Here is a 7813-nt window from a genome sequence, read left to right as displayed (position 1 = left end):
ATATGGGAATCGGAGGGCATAAGGACATGGGTGTTATATCGGATCTGAATTAGGTTTATTGACACGTGAGGATGGGGCCGAGGTGACTTTCTAGAAGTGATGTAAGAGGATATTTTTGTAATTTAACATTAAGCATAGAGTGCTTAATTTAACACAACCAATTTAGTGCTAGTTGATGAAAGCCGGACATGAGTGAATCAGAAACTGGAGTTATGACGGGAGACTTTGGAGTCCAAAGGTTTTAGACTTAGTAGAACTAAAACTGAGTATATGAGATGTGACTTCGGCACTACTACTCGGGAGGAGGAAGATGTTAGTTTGGAAGGTCAAGTAGTGCATAGAAAGGATACCTTTCGATATTTAGGATCAATGCTACAGAGGGACGGGGATATTGATGAAGATGTTAGCCATAGAATCAAAGCAGGGTGGATGAAGTGGCGGCAAGCGTCTGGTGTCCTATGTGACAAAAGGGTACCACAGAAGCTAAAAGGCAAGTTTTATAGGACGGCGATTAGACCTGCTATGTTGTATGGTGCAGAATGTTGGCCTACGAAAAGACGACATATTCAACAGCTAAGTGTCGCGGAAATGTGTATGTTGCGTTGGATTTGCGGTCATACAAGAAGGGATCGAGTTCGGAACGATGATATACGTGAGAGATTAGGGGTAGCGTCAATTGAAGAAAAGCTTGTCCAACACCGGTTGAGATGGTTTGGACATGTGCAACGGAGACCTCCAGATGCACCGGTGCGTAGTGGAATCCTAAGTCAGGATAGTAACGTAAAGAGAGGCAGAGGAAGACCGAAGTTGACTTGGGTAGAGGCAATAAAAGGAGACTTGAAAGGATGGAATATACCCAAAGACTTAGCCTTAGATAGGAGTGCTTGGAAGACAGCTATTAACATGCCTGAACCTTGATTGCTTCTGTTGGGTTTCAACTCTAGCCTACCCCAACTTGTTTGGGACTTAAAGGCTTTGTTGTTGTTGTTGTTGTTGTTGTTGTTGTAGTTGTAACATTAAGCATAGATATAGATATAGAAAAATACGGGTACAACCCGTTCAAAAAAAAAGATACAGATATAAATATGGATACGATACAGATGCAGATATAGATGCGGATATAAAAATAAGACATAGATATAAAAGATATATAGATAGAATAAATTGGTTGTGTCAATAGTGGCAATGAAGGGAACGCTATATTTTGAACGGTACTCCCTCTGCCCATAAAAAATGTAATTCTCGTTTTTCGAGGGGTCAAACAATTTAAACTTTGACTAAATTTATATAAAAAATGCTAACATTCATGATATAAAATAGGTGTCATTAGATTAGTTATATGATATATTTTTATAATGAATTTATTTGAAGGCATAAATGTTAATACTCATATTTACTCCCTCTGTCCCAGATAGATGGACGTCCGAGCTTCTCAGCAGGTACATCGGTGATTGCGTGAATGTGGACAGAGGGAGATCCAGATACATGGCACACGGTGTGAACGGAGACATTCAAATGCTACTCCCCGACGTCATTCATTGCGGGACAGAGGGAGTACTATAAATTTGGTCAAAATTAAATTAGTTTGACTAGCACGGATCTTATAGTAGCATTTTTTTTATAGAGGGAGCGGTACATATTTATATAAGTTTCGACGCCGTTATTCAAGGAATTTTCTTCGCATATTTGAGCTGCTAGTACTTGCTTGCTACTTCCTCAGACTGAAAAAGAATGGAGTTCTAATGTTGTTTCGAGTGAAACCATTTAGCCCTAGTTTAGTTGGAGAAATTTGGATTTTGGGGCTACTGTAGCACGTTCGTTTTTATTTGGCAAATAGTGTTCAAACATGGACTAATTAGGCTCAAAACGTTCGTCTCGCAATTTTCCACCAAACTGTGCAATTAGTTTTTTTTTTCGTCTACATTTAATGCTCCATGCACGGGCCGTAAACATTCGATGTGACAGGTACTGTAGCAACTTTTTGAAAGTTAGGGTGGAACTAAACAAGGGCTTAACTTTGAGCTTGACCAAGTTCATATATAAAAGATCAATCTTTATTGTACCAAACAAACGCTATTAGATTTGTCATAAAATATATATCATATTCCTACTTTGTGTTATATTGATATCTTTTCCGATGATGGCTACGTAGTATGATTAGTGGGTAATAGCCCATAATCTTCTTATGGTTGGGAGGATAGAGCCGATTGTATAACACTAACATCTTCACCCTAGCGTGTCATGTTCCTGGCGTGTCGTTGTAACTTTCACTATTTCTCGATCTTAATACAAAGATGCGCATACCTTTTGCGTATTGGAGAAAAAAATATTGATATCTTTTCTTATATAAATTTAGTTGAGCAACTTTTCAGTTATGGAACGGTATTTTTTTCTCGCAACATTTCAGCATAAGCGAACTGTATGATTAATATTCAAAAGGTTTCAAGTAAAATGGCTGAGCTAGAAGTGTACTATCTTTTTCAGGACGGAGACTGCACCTATGCAGTCGGTTACTCGGCTATATACGTACGAGTATCTTACATCTTACAGGAGTACTACATCCTACTAGATACCGTGCGCAGTTGCAGCGGCAGCGGCAGGAACTCGGCTGCTTTCCTTGCGTCTAATAATAAGGCCCTGTTTAGACGACAAAAAATTTTGGCCTAAGCCAAAAACCTGACAGCAGCAGGTTTTTGTCAAAAACCTGACATCCAAATTTTTTTGGGTTTCGTGTTTAGTTGCCAAAAATTTTTGGATGGCATTCCCAAAACCTGGCAGCTGCACCATTAATGCCATGCAACATGCAAACACATGCATGCAGGCAATGCATTATGAAGCTTCAAATGCATGCATGCTGTTGTCTCTCATGCAACAGCATGCATGTTTCGTCAAAATGACACAACATGTGTAATTAACAAATAATCATGCATGATTTATCCACAAAACTGTAGTGTCGTAACTGTACATATGCAATACACATACATGAGCTCAAACACACAAAACTATCACGAACGGTTTAGCAGAGCATAAGCAATCGAATCACGAAATTCATTCATCAGATCAGACTCATCCTCAACTTTCTCGGGTTCAGGCTGATTCTCAGACGCTTCTCGCGGCACATAGTTATCATCACGGTCACACCTTGCAAAGTGTCTATCCCCTATGCCACTTATCCTAATGAAATTATGTAGAGCACAACATGCAACTATGATTTGGCTTTGTTTATGAGGTGCATAAGAAGGGATCTGATGCAAGATGCGCCACCTCATTTTCAAAACTCCAAATGACCTTTCAATGACATTCCGAAGACATGAATGTGCATAATTGAAGGTCTCCTCTTTACCTTGGGGTTCTGGGGCATCTCGATACTCCTGAAGATGGTACTTAGTTCCCTTGTAAGGGGCAAGGTAACCAAGCCGGTTAGGGTACCCGGAGTCCACAAGATAATATTTCTCTACATCAGCAAAGAAAATTACATTCATGTAGTTGAACAACAAAGACCCAAATGTGGTATCAGATAGGTGTGTACCTGCAGGTGGATGTGGAAAGACATGACTGTATGTTGTTGTTCCATCATTGAATACTCTCATGTCGTGTACAGACCCCGGCCAACCAGCAAGAACAAATGTAAATCTCATGTCAAAGTCACAGACAGCCATGACATTTTGTGTAGTCATGCCCTTGCGGCACAAGTGCTGCACAAACTTATCATTGGGCACCACACAAGGTACATGAGTCCCATCTATACCCCCTATGCAATCCTTGAAGTAGGGATAGAACCTAGGGTTTCTGAGTCTAGGATGCATTGTTCTAAATTGTGGGTCGAGAGGCTTAATAATGTCAGCAGCAAGCTTGACCATACACTTCAAAACTTTGTTTAACATGTTGGAGACAGTCCCCAGTGACCTCTCAAATCTGTCCTCAGCTTGCCTAAAAGATTGTGGTGCCCCAAGCATCCAAAGAAACATCCCTAGAGCCTCAATCGAGGTGGACTTAGCACTAGATGTTAGCCCATATGATTGTACTAAAAGATCATGCAGTGTATGGAACATAGGTGGACTCATTCTAAACATGCTAAAACAGGCCTTGCTATCCCCAAGCTTCCTCTGTACCCATTCCAAACCAGTCATGGCAGGTTGCCTATACTCAGCCCTATTCAAATGCTTGTCAATGTGCAGGGCATACTGGTACATACCATAGATCAAAGCATCATCATCTTCAGCATCCTCTAGCTCAGCCATCATCATCTCTTGTAAAACATCCCAAGGGTCTACACAATGGGTTGCTGATTCTTGTACAACATCAACCTGTCCAAACAAACAAAGAGTACAGTCAGTCATGAGTCACATTACAAATCATGTCATGCATGACTACGTTCACTGACATTTGCCATTCACTCTCACCCATGCATCACAAAGTTCAAATGGTCACCATACTTGAAGTTCAGCAAACATTACTACATTTTAGTTGTTGAAATAAGAAACATCAAAAACATAGTTGAAAAACACATTCATGCAGTACAGACTTAGTTCATATGACATAGGACATGGCCGACATTGTTTGAGGACACCATTACGACATGAACTTCAACTAATAGACGAAATAAGATAAGATGGTCTATGGGTCGACCGGCGCAGCTTGCTCGATGATGATCATCCTTTCTTCAGGGCCGTTGGTAAGGAAGAAGTCCATATCACTTTCATTGTGGATGATCTTGTACAGGCCCCTGAACAAAGTTGGAGTCTGTGCACTTATACCCATCTCCTTTGCAATCTGCGTGACCCTGTCTATCTTCTGGCTAAGGGCAGACCGTGAATTCTGGTCCTCTTGCTTCCTGTGCTCAAACATGCTCTCCAGCAGGAAGAGCCTACGGTTGGCAATTTCATTGTGTGTCCTCATGTTGTTGTCCATTGCCCTCAAAGCTGGGCTCTTGGACCTTTTGCGTGGGCTCGATGCAGTGGTGCTCGTGCTGCTGGCCCTCTTGTTCCCAATGCTAAGTGGGGTCAGCTGGTCTTCCTGTTCATATCCTACCTCTTCATCGGAGCTTCCACCATCCAAATCAATAGTACCACTTTGACCAGCAACAAAAGATGTGGAGCCATCTACTGTGTTTCCAGTAAACATTTTGTCCATTTGATCTAAGTACTCAGGCAAACCTTTCTTGAACTTCATCAAATCAGATTGCCCCTGAAATATGAAATCAATAATTATGCAGTGTTGTACTTAGTTAGTGCTGAAACTCAGAAGAGATAGATAGATCATTTACGTTGGTATTTGCTTTCCACCATGCATCAGTGGCATCAACAGTTCCATCGTCGCTACGGCCTAAGCCAGAGGCGTAGCGGAGCTTGTTACAGAATGCCCATTGGGCCTTCAGCTGCCTTAGCCTACCAGCAATCTGCTCCCTGTCATGGACCAAACCTGTTGCTGCTTGGTACCTCTTTATGAGGTCCCTCCAGCCAGTCTTGCTCGTGACTCCCTTGGTACAATTGCCGATGGCAATTTGATGGCACCATATGTCACAAAACTTCTTAGTGTTCGGTACAGTCCAGTTGGCCTTGTGTTTCATAGCCTAAACGATGCTTGTTTCAGTTCACGACATTTACACAGATTAAACCATTTGGTAAACACTTAAGCTAGGTTCATGAATATCTACAACTGTAGTAGCTGAAATTTGTATCACACAAAACTCATAGCAAGATCAACTAAATAATACATATAGCACCCTAGACACATGCATGTAGCTAACCAGATCTACTAGTAAACAGAAGATCAAGGAGAAAGGGAGTGGAATTTGTACCGAGCCTCGTGGGCCGTGAGTGTTGTCGTCGTCGTTGAAGTTGTCATCAAGCATGGCTGGCCCCGGCCCGCGTACACGCGCACTGCGGCCCCTGCGACGGCCACCAGCACCTCCCCGTGGAGGAGACAGAGGAGGGACGAAGGCGCCTCCAATGGATGTTGCACCCATGCCGCCTGCAACAGATGTTCCTCCGCCGGCGATGCAAGTGTTGGACCCGACGTTGCGCGCAATGTTGCGGGAAGTCACGCGGAGGGGGGTGGGAGCCATGGGGGGGACCTCGTTGTCCCCCCGAATGAAGCCCGCGTAGGCCTGCATCTGCGGCCAGTCCTCGCCGGCGTTGAGATCCAGCGACTCCAACCCCATCCGGGACTGGTTGAATCTGCTAGAACCTGAGATGGTTTGCGCCGCGTCGGGGAAGAGGCGGCTACCGCCGGCATGGCCCCAGGGATTTCCGGGCGCTAGGAAATCCCTGGTGCGCGCGTCGTTGCCTTGGCCGGCGCCGTCGATGCCGTGGTCGCCATTGTAGCCTGCGCCGTTGAAGTCGTCGCCGTCGTGTCCTTCCATCACCGAACGCGCGAAGTGGTCCTCGATTCGGACTCCGACGGGGTGGATCTAGAGGTGTAGCGCGTGGATCTGCGCGACGGCGTTCGGATGGCGGGAGATCAGCGGCGGTGGGAGGGAGTGACCGGCGGCGGGGGGCTAGGGTTCGAGAGTGGATGAGAGCGAGGGATAGAGAGGCAGTGTCGGCCGCGCGTGATGAATGGATAACGGGGTGGGTGCGGGGTACCAGGCAGCCTTCACGCCTCCCAATCCGAACAGTGCCAGGCCGAACACCCGTGACCAGTACAGATCCAAAATTTTTTGGCTGCCGTTTAGTTCCAAAATGCCCAAAGCCAAAAATTTTTGGCCAATCTAAACGGGGCCTAAACTTCAGTGCGGGACTGGTCGGTGTCGGTCGAGTGATGAATGAAATACGTAGTACAAACAGGAGAAGCAGGGTGCAGCGAACTGTTGTGTCGATTCAGACGACATCGCCCGGAACTTGCACTTGTGCAACAGTTGCACAGTCGTCTAGGGATTCGGGATTAGCAGCACTGTAGAGATCGTACGTCGTGTATGATCAGAGATTCAGACGACATGACCGTTTTCAGTTTTTTACTGCATGCCGCAGGGCGCCAGTAGGCAGCTTCCTTCCTTCCACGCCGAAGCGGAGCAGCGGCCGGCGGATCTTTTTTTGGCTGAGGCTGCCTGTGATTGGATTGGACCCGACCCCAGCCGATGCAACCATCTCCGGGACCTGCTGGGCTGCGTTTTCAATCGGCGAGAGCGACGGCGAGCTGATTAGGCCCCGTTTGGTACCGCTCCCGGTAGCTCCGGCTCCGGTTGACATCCCTGCACGAACACTGTAGCAGCACTGTAGCATCGGAGCTGTTTTTCTCTTCCCACCTTTTCCCTCTCACTGTAGCGCTGGTACTGTTTATGGAGCCGGTGAAGCTCGAATTTCTTGCTTCTTCTGACACGCTACAGTGCGTGAACAGTGCGGGAGTCGAAGCACTGCGGAGTGGTACCAAACGGGGCCCTCGCGTCCCGGCTGGCCGGGCTGGGGGCTGGCTCAGCGTTTTCTGGAGCAGGTAAGGCATCATCGCGCGCGCTAACAGCATCAGCAGTGTATAGGATCGATCCTGGTTCTATCCCATGATTTGATGGCACCTGTTAAAAACGTAGCAATATATAGAACCGACGTGGAACCTATAAATGGAGCCCACGACATTAAAAAAAGGCAGCCCAACTTGCGATGCTCGGTGACCAACAGACCAACAGCGCCTGGTGCCGGTGCCCAGTGGCCCCCACCCCTCCTTTCTTTACGAGATGATTCTGCGGCAGGAGAGAGAATAGTGGATGGGAGCGGGTTCTATCCATCGCGCCTGGTTCTTCAACGAACCAGCGACGTAATGTATCGACCCAGGTCGATAAAAGATAGGACCGGCATAGAACCGCACACTGTAGACGCTC

At 45.9% G+C, this 7813-nt stretch overlaps 1 pseudogene; it reads right to left on the bottom strand.

Moving 5' to 3' along the window:
- Nucleotides 1-3005: 3005 nt before the first annotated feature.
- LOC136544684 (uncharacterized) lies at nucleotides 3006-6364 on the bottom strand (annotated as a pseudogene).
- Between the last annotated feature and the right edge of the window lie 1449 nt (nucleotides 6365-7813).

The sequence above is a fragment of the Miscanthus floridulus genome, chromosome 3, assembly GCF_019320115.1.
Source record: "Miscanthus floridulus cultivar M001 chromosome 3, ASM1932011v1, whole genome shotgun sequence".
Taxonomy (NCBI): domain Eukaryota; kingdom Viridiplantae; phylum Streptophyta; class Magnoliopsida; order Poales; family Poaceae; genus Miscanthus; species Miscanthus floridulus.
The sequence above is the reverse complement of the archived record's forward strand: the minus strand, read 5'-3'. Positions and strand labels throughout refer to the sequence as shown.